The 19,312-nt window shown below is 37.4% G+C and overlaps 1 non-coding gene across 1 annotated transcript; it reads left to right on the top strand.

The window, feature by feature from the left end:
- The first annotated feature begins 284 nt into the window (after nt 1-284).
- LOC113842978 (U1 spliceosomal RNA) lies at nt 285-449 on the top strand. The gene has a single exon (XR_003495885.1). It is a non-coding gene; the product is annotated as a U1 spliceosomal RNA (small nuclear RNA).
- The last annotated feature ends 18,863 nt before the right edge of the window (nt 450-19,312 follow it).

Below are 19,312 nucleotides of genomic sequence, written 5' to 3'. Positions count from 1 at the left end.
CTCCAGACTGAACAATCTCAGCTCTCTCAGCCTTTCCTCATAGGAAAGATGCACCAGACACTTGATCATCTTTGTGGCCCTACATTGGACTCTCTCCAGTATGGAGACAGAGAAACTGGAGACAGTACTCCAGGTGCAGCCTCACCAAAGCTGAGTAGACTATTAGTAAATTATAAACAAATTAGTAATTATTACTAGTAATTAGACTATACTAGTAATTATACTATAAATACTATGTATGTAAAGTATAATAAGTATAATAATAAAGTATAATAAGTATATAAATACTTACCTGGCACAGAAACACCATGATCAGGCAGGTGGTTTTCCTAGGGTAAGGATCATCCCCTGCATTCCGGGTGTGCTGAGCCCTGTGATTTTCCCAAATGCAGGAAACTCCACTGCATAATTTGTGTTAGCGGGGGACTGCATTAGGTTACAAAGCTGGTGAAGGGCCTGGAACACAAGTCCTATAAGGAGTGGCTGAGGGAACTGGGGTTGTTTAGCCCGGAGAAGAGGAGGCTCAGGGGAGACCTTATTGCTCTCTACAACCACCTGAAAGAAAGGTGTGGGGAGCTGGGGGTCGGCCTCTTCTCACGGAAAACTAGTGACCAGACTAGAGGGAATGGCCTCACATTGCATCCGTGTACTGGGTCTGGCTGGAATGTTAACTTTCCCGGCAGCAGCCCATACAGTGCCGTACTCTGTACTTGTAGCTGGAACAGCAGTGTTATCACACCAGTGTTGTGTCTACTGCTGAGCAGCAGTGGCACAGCATCGGGCCTTTCTCTAACCGTCCTAGGGGGTGGGCAGAAAGTGAGGAGAGAAACATCACCAGGGCAGCTGACCTAAACCAACCAAAGTGATATTCCATACCATGTGGTGTCACACTCAGCAATGAAAGGTGGAAACAGGAAGAAGAGGGGAGGGGTGGGCTCTCGTGGAGAAAACGTGGGTCCTCCTCTCGAACACCGGCTGCGTGCGTTGAGGCCCTGCTTCAAGGACATGGTCAATCATCGCTCATTTGTGGGAAGTAGAGAGTGATTTCTTTCCTCTGCACTTCCCTATAGCCTTCATTTATTTTGTTTGTTTGTTTTCCTCCCTTCTTTTTATTTTTCTGTTTTCCCCTCCCTTTTCCCCTTTCCCTTTTTATTTCCCCTTAGTTAAATTGTTTAGTTCATGGTAGTCTTTATTTAATTATTATAATTATTTCCCTTTAATTAAATTATCCTTATCTCAACCCGTGAGTTGTTCTTTGCTTTTCTTCTCCCCCTCCTCATCTAAAGGAGGGGGAGTGAGAGAGCGGTTGTGGGAGGTTTCGGTTGGAAATTAGGAGACATTTATTCTCAGAAAGAGTAGGCATGCATTGGAACGCATTGTCCAGGGAGGTGGTTGAGTCACCATCCCTGGGGGTATTTAAGGAATGGTTGGACCTGGTGCTTAGGGACATGGTTTATTGGGTGACATTGGTGGTAGGGAGATGGTTGTACCAGATGATCTTTGAGGTCTTTTCCAACCTTAATAATTCTATGATTCTATTATTTATTAGTAAATTATATCCCTTTTTTTGTGTGTGATGCTCTCCACTGCATGCCTGAAATACTGTACCTAAATCTAGCTGTTCTGTAAGTGTAACATAAATATTACTTCAAATTAAAAAAAAAAAAAAGTAAAATAAATAAAAAAAAGTTTATTTGTTTAGCTTATGTCCAAGTTGTATATGCACTTCAAACGCACTGAAAATAAGTAACTGCTGGATCTCTTTTGATAATACAAATATGTGTTCTAATAATGATTGCAAGTTTCCTGCAAGAATCCTGGAGGTTAGGATGTCTAAAAAAACTTTTAACTCCATAAAGTTACCCTTACTGAGCACTGATCGATATAATGCCTTTTGATAGAAAGTCAAACATCAACATTTTTAAGAAAAAGTAAAACTTAAAAGAAATAGAAGAAAGATCATGCAATAAATTTAAAAAGAAATTGCAAGTTAAAAATCCTTGCACAATTTTACTTCTGCACTTTAGGGTACATACTATAATTTTCCACAGGATTATTATATGTATAGTCACATTTATGGGTACAAAATTGCTAGAAAAGCTCATCATCCTGATGTGGTCGTATTTTTTGCTGCTGTGTTGACCAAGTTATTTTTATCATCATGCGTCATCTGTTTCCCAGGCTCATCAGAGCATATTCACCTCAAAAAAAGTTATCTGCCATTCTACTGACATGGGGATTGCTGATACACTTCATTGTTCATGCCTTCCTCCTCTTTTTGTGATATTTTTACACTAAAGATCTTAATTTCTAAGGCATTGAAGCACTTTGTGATGCACTGTGTGTCAGTATGTCCCTTTCTAGATGAGATATTTATTAAATGGCTCACTGTAATCACAGCTGGATGGATCTGATGGGTCAGGAGATCATTTTGAGTGCTATAGTCCTAAAAGTAAATGTAATTACATAAGGTGGGAAGTAGCAAAAGATATTTAATTACTAAATCACATAACCTATTATTCATGAAGACAGTGACGCATCATGAATAAGGCAGTGGAGCACATTGCTTTTATCCTCTCTTTTCAGTAAGCAAGGGCATCTGCATCATTACTCTGTAGGCTGTTTATCCCGTCAATGGGGATTGCTCTCATGAATGTAGTACAAATGAGATTTTTACTTACTCTTTGGAACAAGACTGTGCTCTAAAATACATTGCCATACTTGTTGAAGCAAGCATTTACATTCTTCTTAAGCATTTTTTTTTGTTCTGAAACTGATATTTTAGGTTTATTAAAAGGCATCCTTTTCTGCTGTTTTTTTTGTTGTTGTTGTTGTTGTTTTGTTTGTTTGTTTTCATTCAGGCTATCTCTACTGTGCTGGGGTTGCAGGCTGATGACTGCCTAGGTCTTGGCCTGGAGTTAAGCTAGTTGAATTGGACAGGGAAAACTACTGGACCTGAGAAACTCCTGGACATAATAACATGGATGCATGAGAAACCAAAAAAATGTTACAGAAGTGCTGTGAGGGATAGGTGGATTTCACAGGTGGTTCAGGTGCAGATATGCAAGAAACAGTCAGACTTCACAAAAGAAGAGTACGGAAGGCTTTTGGGAAGAAGAATCTTTCAAGGCTTAGGAAATCTTGGAAGCCATATCAGCAATACCATATGTGTTGAAATCACAGGCATAACAGCAGCAGAAATATCAGGAATATCAAATTCAGGTACAGATGTACCAAAAACAGGATGGGAGGGGGTGGAGAGAGAGGTTGTTTATTTGTTAGGGGATAGGCTGGTAGAAAGGAAATAAATAAATAAATAAATAAATAGGAGAGGAAAAGGGAATAGAAAGTATCAGCAGAGAATGTGATTGGAGCTATCTAGGTAGACCAGCCAGGCCATCTTGCTGCTTGATTACCATAGCTGGGCATGATGGCAAAGCAGAACCATTGTTCTTACCCCAGAAAATATTTTGAGCCTGCCCAGGCTGAGAATTTTGAGAATGCCCAGGATGGACAGATTAAGCCTCCTAGTGTGAACTTGCCAGGACTCCTTTTGGGCCTCATGGTACCAGCACCTTCCCCACAGCTTCCCAGAACACTGCCAGTCTGACTGTAAGAGATACATGATTAAAAGCCGGGAACAAAATATGGGGGAGAAGTATTATCATGTGGCCTTAGAGCAGTTTCAGATGGGCACACTTTTGCAAGTAAGAAGATACTAACATTGGGTCAGCTCCTAGAGAGCCAGAATGGGAAGATGGGAAATCTACTTGATATTATGCATTTAAACCTGTCTTCTAGATCCTTTCTGGTAGTTTGCAATCCAAACACAATGAAAAATTTTCAGACTTCACAAAGAAGTTTCTAAACAATGTCAAAGTTTCAGACTTTTGATTCATTATTTTCAAGGAGGATTTATTGAAAGCACTAGTCTATTTTACAGTAGTCTATGCATTGGACAGATCCACAGATTTGAGATGAGATCCACAGATTTGAGATGAGATCTTTTATTTCTTATTCCTTGCAGTCTCCTCTTCTGCTTAACAAAAGTATTAAAATGAGCATGAAGCTTTTCTCTCTTGATAGTCTGTTAAGGGTTTATCCAAATGTCAGTGGTTCGCTAATGAATGAATGAACATAATGAATGAAATGGTTCACTAGAGAAGATATACAGTAACAAACCATAAAAAAAAAAAAAGATAACTTAGAAGGTGAAAATGTATTAAAATATCTTTTTTTTGAAGATGAAGTTAAAACAAACAAGAACTAATATTATGTAAGTGTATTGAAAATACAAGCTTACAAATTCTAAACATTATAAATGGTTCATTCCAGTAAACTATGGTTGAGGCAAATGCTTAAAAAGAATTGTCTCACCTGTCCACTAATGAAAGCAAACATCAAGGTAAATTAGATTTTTTTTTGTGTGTTTTTCCAGTGTAATGGCCAAATGCAGCTGGGCTGCTTTTAATCTGACTGCTCTGAAAGCATTGCAAGTAACATAGTTAGATGCAAGCAGGACTAACGTAGCTGGTGTCTAGCCTGAAGTCGGTGGAGCATGTCTGTCCTTCTCCAGGGCCAGATGTCAAAACAGGAAAACATTTTGTGAACAGGTGAAGGTAAAATGCAATAATCTGTTCTCAGGGTAGCAGTATCAGGGACAGGGACATGGCATGATTTCTGAAGTGAGGAATATTTTTACTTAGATGTCATACTCTGCTTTCCTGTGCCAACTCTAAGTACCTTTTTCCATGGAGTCCTTTATGGTTGCCTGAGTATGAAATGAATATATTCATTTTTCAGCAGTCTCATTCGGTTTCATGATGATCCGGATAACACACCTAATTAATTAACTTCAGAAATAAGGTATAATTCTCTGAGTAATTATTTAATTTCTGCCCACACAAACTGACTTTAGCTAACATCGTACATGTTTTCCTACAAAGTTAGCTGTGCTTCAGATAAACAATATTCACTTATGCACTGCACGGCTTTTTTGTTTCCCTTCCTACACATATTGAAATAGAGTTTAAATAGTATTGGATCAATCTTCACAGAATACATCTGGTAGAATGGGCATGTAAGTACACAGCATATAAATAATACGGAGACAATTCTGTCAAATACGGGTTGATACCTTTGCTGCATATATTGGAGAAGATGATTACAGTGATTTAATTAATACATGAAATCATTTCTTTGCACCTATTCTGTTACATTTCCTTTTTTAACACTGACACTTAAAATTTATACTGTACATTTTAGCAGGGTTTCTTTGGAACAATAGGATGTAATAGAGCAGAACACGATGAAAACAACTGTGCTACCTCTACCATTTACAAACAGTGAAACCTTTACAAATGCTGTTCTAATTACATGACCAAGGGACCTTTATGTATTTTCAATATTGCTGCCTGAATTGGAAAGCAATCATTCGTAGCAGTAATCAATCTGCTTCAATGCTTCCTTATGTTTCTAGCTTCTCGTAACAAGAATCTTCTTTTATAATGCGAGAAAAAATTAAACTTTTCTCTATTTGCTTTGTAAATACTGTCTTTATTTGGAACACAGGTACCAAATACCTACATATCAGTGTTTGGAGATATATAAAAACTTCACTTATCATTTCTTGTTTGGTTTTGTTTGGTTGCTTGCTGAGGAATGGATTGTCTTTTTTTCTTTTTTTCCCTGAGCCTATTTTTAAGAAACAAATTTATGTCATCTTTTCAAAGGAAAAAACTTATGTCATGATCTCTCTCTGGGCTGATGTGCTAACTCTTCTACTTGTGCTGGTAAACAAAACACATATACATGGAAATTTCTTTTTCCAGTGTTCTTTGGTTGTCCCAGTGAGAAGACTGTAAAATACATTTTTATCTTCTTCTTCCCTTTTCTTTCCAATTTATTTTGTCTCATAATTTATATCAGTCTTTCAAAGACAGAACGTTTTGCAAGGCAAAGATATGCCATCAGCAGATTAACAAGGATTATTATATATATATATAAAAAGTGTGTATGTCTTACATGTAAATGCGTGATTTATATCAAGAGTTACAGTAAAATTCTAGAGTCTATTACTTTACCTTTCACTGAAGTGAGCATAACATAGTATTCAGCTCTTCACTGGGGTTTGTTTGTGAATAGAATTGTAGAATTTCAAGATTTTTTATTTACTGCTGAATGTTTGCTTTATTTGGTATTTTCCCACAAGTAAATAGTCTCCAGAAGTTAATCATACCTTGGGTTTCAGCTCTAATTAGGATAATTTAGAAAAATCTAAAGCATCAGTGTGCCCCATTGGAGTAAAAACATTCTTCCAGATGAACTTCTCCTAAAGGTTTTCTAGCAGAATACTAACAAGAGAATATTAGGATATCTGGGGAGTATTTTCTCTGTGTCAGATGGAATAATGAGTCAGAAAAAAGGTTACTTTAGGGAAAATGTGTCTCAACTTTTCACACAGCATGCTGTTGCCAATTAGCATTCCCATTCTTCTCCAGTATTGTCAAGAGATTTTTTCAAACCTACTGTCAGAAGGTTTTCAAATGTATTAGAAAAGTAGAATAAAACTTTCACATGTATATACTGAATTGATTTATTCAAAATTTTCACAATTTATCTGTTCTAATCTCTTTAATTATTTTGTCATCTCTTTTGAATTCTAAATTTATTTATGCAAAGTTTCATGATAAAATATGTTAATCTATAAGTTTCCACTTTTTTTTTTTTCCTCTTTGATAAACCAATTTAATTCAGAGCATATATGCTTACAAAGCCCTAACTCCAGAATGGCGACACTAGCTAACATCTCGGAACTCGCAAGTTCTGTGTGCTAAGAAGCCTGAAACATGCCTTGTTTTGCCAACAGGAAATATGCTTGCACTAAACATTCCTGAAATAACTGAGAAAGGAGAGGACAGCAGTGGGAATAATAATTTTTTTCAAAAATCAAGTTAATTACTTTTTTAAAACCTTCAAATTTTCAAATGAATTCAAGAAACTTGATACATTTTATTGGTTTTAACTATTGAAAATAAAAGTGTATCTAAGTTTAATACTAACTGCATCTTAATTCAGAAGTTTTCAACTTGACCATCCTTAGGCATTTAGAAGAAAAAAAAAATCCAGAAGGTGCCAGATGTTTTAAAGAGATCTTTATATTTAAAACAAATAAAAGTTTCTAAGGAACAGAGCACAACTTTGGTAACAAAAAGTCTGTACTTGCGTAAACATATATTTTTTTGTTGATAAAACATTATATATTTCAATTGAGACAAAAAGATGGGGAACTGTGCATGAAGTTGTAAATTTAATTTCCCTTGTCCGTATTTAATGTTAAAAATATTTTTAACATTATAACATTAATATTAATATTTTATATTATAATTTATAATGTTAATATTAATATTAACATTAATATTTTCTAAATATTTTAGCTAGGACAGGTTGAAAAGAACAATTAACAGAACAGCTTGCTTCTTGAATTAGGTAAAGTCACTATGCTTTTGATACCTTCCTCCAGTCTAAGCCACTTCCATGAAGAAATGAAATAGAGAGAGCTAATGAATCTTAAAAAAATGAATTTTGATAATTATGTAAGATATGTTAATACACTTCCTTAACATGTTGGATGATTACTCTCATAGGATTCTACTGGGATGTTGTGTTGCTTTGACCTCAAATATAGCAATTACCCTCTTTCTTACTTTTTTCTTTCTGGTAATTGATTAGATAAGAAAACGGATATTTCTTTGATTGCTATCAGCCATGGATCTCAGAAGGTAATTCCAAACACAGGGGAATAAATGGAAGGTAGCATTATGATTTATTGGCCAAAGGGGACGAGGGGATGGGAGTGTAAATAAATAAATAAATAAATGTTTATTTAGAATAAGGATATAAGATCTAAGCTATAAAGATATAAACTCTAAGCTATTTCAGAAATAAATGAATAATTCAATCATTCTTTGGAGGTTTCTGCTATGTTTCTGAGATGTAAAGGTAGTCTCAAGTACAAGGTTAATCTTGGTGCTTAAGTAAAGGTCAGTGAGATGGATCCAATTCTGAATCAGTGAATGTAAACCACTGATCCCAACGTTCTTTAGCTGGCTTCATTGCATTTGAAGTTGACAAACAGAACGGTATTTGTATACCACGTTACAATTTTCTGATCATTATGGTTGCTATGGAAACTTAGCTCAATTTTTATCAATATGAACTCAAATAATTGAATTGTGATTAAGCACAGTAGGAGACATAAGAGCTCACACCACATCCTTATATTTCAAAGCAAGCAACTATGCATGCCAGAACAGGACCTTAGGGTACACCCATTGCTCCCATCAAGGTACAGCTGAACAGGAGTAAAGGCTACAAAGGTGATGAATCTCAGTTGGTACATGCTATCAGTGAAGTACTGTGATGCCTTCTTTTGCCCACTGTGCTTCACTGCAGGGTGAAAATCATACTTCTGAAGCCTTGCGACTTGCTGTAGGTACCCAGATACAGCTGCACTGTTAACCATTGTTCCATCTCAGTTACAGCCTTGCCCCTAAATGTAATGTTGACTGAATGTAATTTTACGAGATTTAATTTACATCATTAGTTCTAATTATCAAATAAGTAGGTGCATAAATTCAATGTAAAAGAAATAAAAGAAATGTTAAACATTTATAATATTTTGGATCTGTGAAAATGCACAACTTTTCAAGCTAGATGTAGAAGAATCCGGTGGAGTTAATTAATAATTTAGAACTGAATATAATCAGGAAAGAGTAATATCACTAACAATTAAAAAGCTTTTGGTTCTGCAGTAGTAGAATATATTGTACAGTTTCTCAAAGGAACACAATAAAGACAAGAGATTATGAAGTATTTGCCTTGGGATGATAATGTTTCCAGGTACAAAGGAATGAATACTTCAATACACAGCTCAGCTGTAGTACAATGTTCAGTTATGGTCTTCTTACTTACAAAGGGAAACAACATATAAGGAGTAGACTCAGACAGTGTGAATCACTCAATTATATCTCCCTACATTTATGAAGAGTAAAAATGTATCAGTTTCAAACACAACAATGGATACCAGAGAAAAAAAAAAAAAAAGGAGAGAAGAAAAGTCAGAAAATGGTAAATTCCTTTATCTTTTTTTTTTTTGGGGGGGGTGGGGGAGACCAAAAAGGTGCAGTTAATCTGGCACTACTGTGTGTAATTCACTGGAATAATTCCTATAATTCCTTGCCACAGAATGGCTCTGGGACTAAGTTTTTTGTAGAAAGTGGTGATGTTTCCATGCTTGGTGAGTACTCATAATTAAATTTTAGGCAGAATTCTGAAGATGAAAGTTTGTAAACTGACTCTTCAGGACCAAAGGTGCATTTATCACATGCCAGTTTTTCCAGACTTTTTTTTCTATATATTTCACACTGGTCAATACCAAACACAGCTTTACTAGATTACGGTTGGTGGTATAGTTAATTAGTAATGGTTTACAACCACTTCTCTAATTAACTCCTTTGCTATCACCTCAAATCACAAAAATCCCTATGGTACTGTAATTATGCATTAAATTAATCTTCAATGATCACATGAACAAAATAGATAAATGAATACAGACAACATGATTGCATAAAACCTTTATTCTTAGGAAACCAGGATAAAAATAAACTCACATTATTATAACACCCAGTAGACCTTCAGAGTTGCTCACAAGAAAGCTTCCATAATTACAGTACTATATTCCTAGGGCTGTTTGAAGATATATAATGGTTGTAACTGTTATTCTTGTCTGACTACGGGTAAAATTGCTGCATGTCACTCATACCTAATGGCTGTTTACCAATTATTATTGTTAAATATATGCTACAAACTGACAGTCACTGGAAGAAAATGAAGGGCAAGACAAAGCAAAAATCTCAATATTCATTTAGGGATGTCTTCACTGAGATCTGTTGGTACACAACTCCAGTTTATTCAGCTGGGAACACGATGAGCCCTTATAAATTGTATAGGTGCAGTTCGACCCAAAAGAACTGAACCCTTGCAGGAAAGCTCTCATAAGAAAAGTCACTTGAAAATATTTAATGACGTGGTCTTTTGAGAAGCAAGCAAATACTTGATTCTGAAGTACATCAGGAAAGTTGAACCCTTTCTGGTCATTTAATGGAATACGAAAAGTCATTAAAATAAACTACACTGCTCAAATTAATTTATTCACAGTCTGAAGTTGCTTACTTCAATGACTTCAATTTTTAAAATTCATCTTTGATGCATTCTAATTGTTATTTTCAGTAAACAGATTGGCACTTACATAGAGTCAAAATAACATTTTCCTGTAAAAATAACCCATTCCAGTGGCATTATCAAGGTTATAACATATGCAGCATTCAACAGAGTGAGTCACCTTTCTGGAAAGTTCTATATACTTGATTTAATTGTTTGCTATGAGAGATGAAAGCCCTGAGACAGCTCACCCAAATATGGATTTGTCTACTGGAAGTTCAAATCTAAGCTGAATTGATGCATCACTCTCATGAACATTACAATTTGGGTCCCCAAACATTAGAGTTTGCATTACTGTGTCTTAATTCTGAACTGTATGTTTTTGATTAAATACTGATAATTGATTATTGAGTTTTCAATCTCATATTTTCAGTAGGCACACCCATAACATACAAAAGCACCAGGTCCTGTTCTTCTTTATGTTTATCAAGAGACTCCTACTGTCATCAGGTGTACATGCCTGAGGTTTATGATCTGTTTTCTTTTGTCTTGCAATTGTCAAGCATAGAAAAACTGAGCTGTGAGGACATTAGTGGAAAGAAAAAGAAAAAAAAAAAAAAGGAGAGGAGAGGAGAGGAGAGGAGAGGAGAGGAGAGGAGAGGAGAGGAGAGGAGAGGAGAGGAGAGGAGAGGAGAGGAGAGGAGAGGAGAGGAGAGGAGAGGAGAGGAGAGGAGAGGAGAGGAGAGGAGAGGAGAGGAGAGGAGAGGAGAGGAGAGGAGAGGAGAGGAGAGGAGAGGAGAGGAGAGGAGAGGAAGAATAAAAAGAAAGAAAAATAAATAGTTAAACTAGTTAATCAAGTTCTCCATTTGCTTAAAATAGCATCAACCATTCTTATGTATTGATTTTATATTTTTTGCTGCTGTTGTTTTTCATTCTTTTTAGTCCTGGAGCATGTCTGTTAGATTCAAAACTAAATTCTCTATCTTCTCTCAAAGAACCTGGTATATTGGCATTGCAACCTTACCTCTGTATAATGTTCTGTCTGTATCATCATATAGTGCTTTAGTTTCTCGCATAACAAATGACCAACAAACCAAAATATAGAACAAAGTTATTTTACATCAGTGAAGAAGCCTTATTGTACCATAACTGATCCTCTGGGCAAAATCTAAAAATGATACAATATAGTTCAGTTGAACTGACATCTGAAACCAGACTTTAAAATTTGTCATTACATTGGTGTGCCTGATTACAGAGGAATTATATGTATTCTTGCATCTCACAACAACTTACACAGTTCATATAGACTTTCTGAATGAGACTACTACTGAGAGAAAACAAGAGAGGAGATGCCACACCAGAGGTGGAGCAATTTTTCATGACTGCTTGTTTATCTATTTATTTATTTAAAATTGTATTTATTGCTTGTATGCATCCATTTGCTTCAATGGCATCTCAATGTTTTGTTTCTCTTAAAAGACCTTGGAGGGGAGATTTTCTTTTTGATGAAAGGCTGTTGGGAGCTTAGTGTTTTCATATCTTAAACCATTCCATGCTGAAAATATATGCCCTTTCCATCGCATGCCAGAAAGAAGACAATAAAACTGCCATAGCGAAATAGACTGCCAGGTAAGTAACTGTTTTCTAGTTCTTTAAGACAACTTGTAAAAAGAAAATGGGCAGTTTTTTATAACCACAGTTGAAAGACTTGATGTATTTATCTTGAAACCTGGAGGAATTTTTATATCATCAGTAAGTTCTGACCTATTGATCTGCCTTCCATCTGGTGACACCATTTATACTCATGCAGAGCACAATCAATGGTATAGAAAAACCATATTTTTTCCCATATTGCAGTGGTATTTTAAGCGACAGCACAGTCAAGGGAGATGGCTTCAATAATAAAAAATAAAAATATGTATTTAAATAAGAAAAGTGTTTTGGGGTTTAATAGCCTGACTATATTGTTTTTTACCTGGGTTATTTGCCATACTTTACTGTCAGAGGAGTTGTCATCTCATCTCTGCAAAAGCTCTCCCCACCCTTTTTTTCAATTAACTATTTTCAGTTGGATAAGCAAACAAGCATTCTTAGGCTTTAGTATGATTTTGTGAGTTACAGTTTCCTATCCCAGGGTTCTGGCAACTTTCTGCCCCATGTCCTCTGGCTTTTGGGGATCCCATAAGCTAAATGTTTTTCAAACATATGAAAAATTCCCATTTTTTTTCCCTAGTCTAAGCAGTATATACAATCATGTCCCAAACAAAAGACATTTCTAGACTCTGTGTTAGCCCCAGACTTGCAGAAAGCATAAGGGAAAATAAGAGGACACTCTTGTGTGATGCTCCAACAATGAATGGAAGCATTTTGAGAATGATAGGTTAAGATGTTGATTTCAGGCAACAACTTCTGCTCAGTGCTGCAGAGGATCATGAAAAAATAATTAAAAAAAAACAGTGTCTAAGCCAGTCTGAGCTGGAAGAAAAATCCTTATTCACTCCAAACCCAGCAATTAAAATTCCTCAGAGCATGTATCATGGGGTAAAGTTTACCTGAAAGTACTGCTCAGATACATGAGATCAGACATATGCACAGCTCTAACTGTCTAGATTAATCCAGTATACATTGGAAAATAAAAAAAGGACAGATAAACTTCAGTATTACTGTTGGCAACTTCACACCCTTGTAACCTGTTAGGGGGCAGGAGACTACGCTGTGGTAGAAATCCAGGTTAAAAATGAAAAATGCTAACTGATTTACCATGTAGGGAAATTTAAATTAATAATAATAATAATAATAATAATAATAATAATAATAATAATAATAATAATAATAATAATAATAATAATACAGCCTTACCTAATCTAATTTGGAAAGCAATACATAGTGAAAACAATAGTCCCTTGGGGAGGAGCTGTGGGGCAAGGGGACAAAAGGAATGCTGTACATAGAAGTCTGACACTGTGAAGAAGACCGAGCCCAAAGTGGAACAGCTACACATCGGGGTCAGGCTATCAGCAAAGACTTGGACATGTTGATAAGTTAGAATACTGTCATGTTTACACAGATCTGTGGTGCAGGTCACAGCTGAACTGGAGGGCCCTGAATATTGTGAATGAGAAGGCTGAGGGCGCTGTAGAATAGAGATCTCGGAACAGAAATTATTAGACATCTACTAGGCCTTATTTATTAAAATTAAGTTTATATGTCACTGAATAGTGTGGCTCTACTCATGTTTATGTCCACCCGATTCCAATTCCCTCCATAGCAGCATATAACATAGCATTTGCTAATCACAGAATCACAGAACTGTAGGGGTTGGAAGAGACCTCGAAAGATCATCGGGTGTGATCTTAATATGGTGCTGTCTCTTCTGGGGTTCTGTGGCTTCATAGATCTGTTACTTCAGAGGAAGAGGGGAGAAAAAATAAAAAGATTTTTAAAAAGTCCTGTTTCTGCAGTTATTTTCTATTTTCACAGCCACTCCCATCAAAATCTTGTGTGTTATTCCCCTAAAAAAGTATCTGTGTTTGTCATCAAATATCAAGAAATAATAATAAGCCTTGAATTGCCTGTGTAGATGACATGAATGCAGCAATTCTGAAATTATTCTTCTAATAATAGCCCACAGTATACATGTGTGGTTTTAACCATTTGTTGATGGGAGTTTGCAGCTCTCTGCTGAGGCAGAGTGACTTCATGCAACTCCAGAGAGGCTGTGCCTGTCAACACAGTGCCCCATCTCTCTTATTTTCTCCACTTTAAGAGCAAAGTCAGAAAAACTGCCAAGGAGTTCATCTCACACAAAGTAGCTTGATTCCCTCTGCATCCTAAAGCAATCAGCATCAAGTGGTGAAATTCCGCCCCCCCTCCCCTCCCCTTCCCCCCAGTAAAAAAAAATAAAATTAAGATAACTCAGACACAAAATGTACACCTTAAAAGTCAGGAAGAAAGAGAAAAGGATTGTAATAGTATATCTGATATTGTTCTAGCAGTTGCTCTTTGGGAATTGTAAATTCCCTGTAAACTTCACAGAAAGAAGAGCTGAAAGACTATTCATCTGAAACCAGTGAATGAAGAAAAGCACAGCTGGAAGAGTGAAAAAGAAAAGCATTCACTGTGCAGCATCAATAAATTTATTAACTCTTTGAAAGGAAAATAGCAGATGTTGTCAGTACTGTACTTCACACTGCACAAAGACAGATAAGGGAGGTGGGGCTGCTGAAAGCTTTGCAGAGGCCTAAATTAGGAAACAAAACTATTTTGGTTTTAATGGAAGGCCAGGCCAAGGCTTAAGCCACTGGGGACAATTCCTGCAAAAATGCACAAAAACAAGACACTCCTTATTCCAAAAGTGTTTGGTTTTATTTTGTGCTTCTAGGCTGGTTTTAGTCCTTTTGTCATTAAAAAAGAGATGGAGCTACATGTAACAGCAAAATAAACATTTTTTGCCACAAAATAAACCTCATAAATAAGCACAATTTTATCTGAAAAAAAAAAAAAAAAAAGGAAAAACAGTGATTCACCAGGTGTGATAACTATATTTAAATAACTGAAGAAAGCCTATGAATAATGTCTTGTGCATTACTGCAGAAACCAGTAATTAAGCCAGAAACCTTCAGTGTTATCCAAATGAAAATGTCAGAATGTGTTTTCAGACTAATAAAGTGATTGTGACTTCTTTTGGATTAGAGAAAACAGGTACTAACATGGAGATCTTAATAATATTTACTTTAAAATGTATCTGGAAGAGTTTCCTAGAGTATGCATGGTCATGTTACCTTCTGCTGTGTGGGGAAAAAAAAATAAAAATAAATTAAAAAAAAAAAAAGTGACAAAAGTGTAAGGATCATTGAAATGCTTTGAAAATACCTGAAAAAAAAAAAAAAAAAAAAAACAGATATATTTAAGAAAGATGCAAGTATCATCAGAATAATTTTAAGTAAGAAAGCTTGAAATGGTTATATCTTGAATCTCTCTGCATTTAAAAGCTCACCCTTTGGAAAGGTATTGGAACATTAATACTATGAAAATAGGAAGATGAGAATCGCAGAATGGTTAAGGTTGGAAAGGACCTCTGGAGGTCATCTGACTGAACCCCCCTGCTCAAGCAGGGACGCCTACAGCAGGGACATGTCCAGACAGCTTTTGAAGACCTCTAAGGAGGAAGACTCCACAATGTCTCTGGACAACTGCTGTGGTTTAACCCATCCGGCAGCTAAGCACTACACAGCCATTCACACACCCTCCTCCCCTCCCACTATGGGATGGGGGAGAGAATCAGAAAAAAAATGAAAGCCTGTGGGTTGAAATAAAGACGGTTTATTAGGACAAAAAAGAAAGGATAATTAATAACAATAATAACAAACAATAATAACAATAATAACAATAATAACAATAATAACAATAATAACAATAATAATGTGTACGAAACAAGTGATGCAGAATGCAATTGCTGACCTCTGGTTGACCAATGCCCAGCCTATCCCTAAGCAGCCGGTCCCCCCACCCTGGAGAGCCACCCCAATTGTTCAGCATGACGTCAGATGGTATGGAATACACCTTTGGCCAGTTTGGGTCAGCTGTCCTGGATCTGTCTGCTCCCAGCTCCTACAGCAACCCCAGCCTGCCCACTGGCAGGGCAGTGGGAGAAGCCAGAAAGTCGCAGGCTTAGTGTAAGCACTGCTCTGCAACAATTAAAACATCAGCATATCAACACTTTCCTCATCATAAATACCCAACACAGCACCCTACTAGCTACTAGAAGGAAAATTAACCCTATCCTAGCTGAAACCAGGACAAAAACTGGTGCTGGTGCTCTACCACCTGCACAGAAGTGTTTCCTGATATTCAGAGGGAACTTCCTGTGTTCCAGTTTGTGGCCATTGCCTCCTGTCCTGGCACTGGGCACCACCATAAAGAGCCTTGCTCTGTCCTCTTTGCATCTTGTCTTCAGGTACACGTATATACATGGATGAGATCCCACCTGAGCCTTCTCTTCTCCAGACTGACTAGTCCCAGCTCTCTCAGCCTTTCCTCATAAGAGAGATGCTCCAGGACCTTGCTCATTTTGGTGGCTCTCCACTGGACTCCTTCCAGTATTTCTGCATGAACTACAGGAACTGTACATGACATGAGGCCCTAGAGTAAAGCAGGAAGAGTTCTTCCATTATAATCAACGTTTAGATCCTGATCTATTTTAATATAGTAGGATTTGGAGTAAACTAAGTAGCTCATAATGATCTAAGGTCTTTTAATTTCACACCCCAATTTTCCTTTGCCATAAATTTAGGCTTACCAGCTTCAATATAATGATCAGAACTGAAGTAAACTTCAAAATTTCATTTCCTTTGTTTATTTTCAGAACTAGAAATGAGAATTTTAGTATACTTCGGCCATATATCCTAACTGATGCTAAGATCTATTATTTCTGTTTTAAAGACTTTTAATCCCTGGGATATAGTAGAACCTGAGTACAAGGAATCTATTATCATATTCTCAACTTTAGTGGAGATTTATTTGAATCTATTTTGGACTGAATTCACAATGACTGACTAAGTTTATACATTCTGTTGATAGATATAAATGGCAATTATCGAGGCTCAAATAGAAGCTTTTCCCTGTATAATGACAACATCTCTCACAATGCTGATTATCTTCTCAGAAGCAACAGTTCAGGAAAAGAGTTGGGGACAAGATGACTATATGATGAACACGTTAGCCAATAACATGATCCCATTTCATTATCTTCCCTTTGGTTGACTGGTAATTTCCTCTTGTTCTGGTTCAGTGTGAACTTAAGCAGAGCAGAGTAGCAGACAAGATGCAGTGTGTTTCTACATCTCTTTTTTTTTTTACAATTCTGGGACTGTTTTTTTCATGAATAGTTTTCTTCAGTTTGGTTGTTGGATATTTTTTTAATATTCCTATTAAATCAATTTGTTGTTCAGGATGTGCCAAAAACTTCATAATTGTCACAAAGTAGTATATAAAATAATGTCTTTTAATCTGCATCTGGTCATCTTTAAAACGTTTTTGACCAGTGGTGTTTAGTTAGATCTCATATAAACTGCATAGACAAGACAACTGAAAGACAAGTTAATCTAAAACACCAGCTTTACTAAGCTAAACTTCAATAGCTTCAATAACTTGCAGAGAAAACTAAACACTGGTCTGCCTTCAGGAAATTCATCGGAAGTGGTGCTCCTGGGTTTTTGTAGTGGCTATGTTATCTGCCACATTGTATTCTACTTTCTGTTAGGTTCATGTGGCAAGGCTTTGGTCGCAAGGGGCAGAACGGGTGGTTTCTGAGAGCAGAGACCAGCAGCTGCCCCATGTCAGACCAGAGCCAGCTCCAGCCGGCTCCAAAAGGGACCAGATACTGGCCATGGCCTAGTCAGGGAGCGATGCTGCCTGGGTTTCTGGGAGAGCAGACTGAAAAAAGGAAAAACATCTGTGATGTTACAGATGCTGGGAGAGAGGAGTGAGAAGCAGCCCTGCGGCCCCCAAGTGAGTGCAGCAGGAGGGCAGGGTTGGAGGGGATTTGGAGGGGATTGGAGGGGAGGGGACGGGAAGATAGTGTAAGGGAAGGTTAGGGGAGGGTAGGATAGGGGAGGGTAGGATAGGGTAGTGTAGCATAGCATAGCATAGTGTAGCATAGTAGAGGGGAGGGGAGCGTAGGAGAGTATAGGGTAGTGTAGGGGAGGGGAGTTTAGGGGACTGTAGGGTAGGATAGGGGAGGGGAACGTGGGGAGCATAGGGGAGGGGAGAATAGGGTAACGTAGGGTAGTGTAGCGAAGGGGAGTGTAGGGTAGTATAGGGGAGGGGATTATAGGGGTGTGTAGGGTAGTATAGGGGAGGGGAGTGTAACAGAGTGTAGGGACAGGGAGCAGTTTCTGTCACCTACTTAGGAAGCAGAAGCAGTAACATGGGATTTAGAGGATCCAGCTGAAGCGTCAGTGCCAGTTAGAGGAAACCATCAATGTACGGGAAAAATAAAAGGATTTCCTTTCCATTAATTACATGTTCTTAACTTGACAGATTTCATTATCGACTTAGAAGGCAAATATCTGGCCAGACTGCAAGACTTATGCTCGCAGCGTGGGACAGCTCTCGTAAAGGTGATTCAGGGTAGCTTCTGGAAAACAAGACATCAGATCTCCCAAACAGCTTTCTTTGTGCTAATGTAGGAAGGGCGAGTAAGAGTAAAGGTAAGAGTCCAGGTACCGTAAGAAGCGGAAGGTGAGAAGGAAACTTCCTTCTGGCTGATACAGCTCCATATCTAGTTGTCAAGTATGAAGAGAGCAGCTCTAAGTTTCTCGGGGAGAGGAAAACAAAGAGACTGGGAGATGGTACAAAGAAAAAAATGGGATGAGCTATTTCAGGAAATCCTAGTAACTGGAAATAGAGATTGGAAGAGTGCTTTAAGCCAAGACAGAAACTTTTTAAAACTAAAGCCTAGGAGTTGGATGAACCAAGAAATGAATCCATTTTGATTATGCAGTTGTGTCCAGCGTTATCTTGGGAAATATGGTTTCCAGATAAATGTATCTGGTGCTTGAAGTTTTCCTAAGGCCCTTCTCTGTGTATTCCCTACTGTTTGGTAAGCGCTGAGGTCACACTGCAGACAGCAGCACGTCCTCTCCCCACTACTTAGCTGTCTGTTCTCACAACACGCCTAGCAACACAATGGCTTTGGCACAACTGCGCCTATGACCGAGTTCATTCAAGCTGGTGGACGAGGTAAAAGCTCTGGACAAGCGAAGGGGAGGGAGGGATGGATGGACATACAATATGATCACTTTAATCTCATTTCTCTAAGAATCCTTGCTGAGAAAACAAAACAAAACAGAATCAAAAAGAACAGAACAGAACAGAACAAATGAAGCAAGCAGCTAGCTTGCTGGAGACATTGTCTGGGAAACAGTGAAAACACTTGCAGACAAAAAACATACCAAAGGACTAACTCTTTGAGCTTAATTCTAATCCAACAGCATAACCTCAAACTCCTGTTTCTGTTCGTCACAGGCTGGTACAGTAACATGTCACACTGGATGACTTTGCAGCATAGATGTCAGGAAACAGCTTGGGA

This window comes from Anas platyrhynchos, chromosome 2 (assembly GCF_047663525.1).
Source record: "Anas platyrhynchos isolate ZD024472 breed Pekin duck chromosome 2, IASCAAS_PekinDuck_T2T, whole genome shotgun sequence".
NCBI lineage: Eukaryota > Metazoa > Chordata > Aves > Anseriformes > Anatidae > Anas > Anas platyrhynchos.
This window is presented reverse-complemented; position numbering and strand designations above follow the sequence as displayed.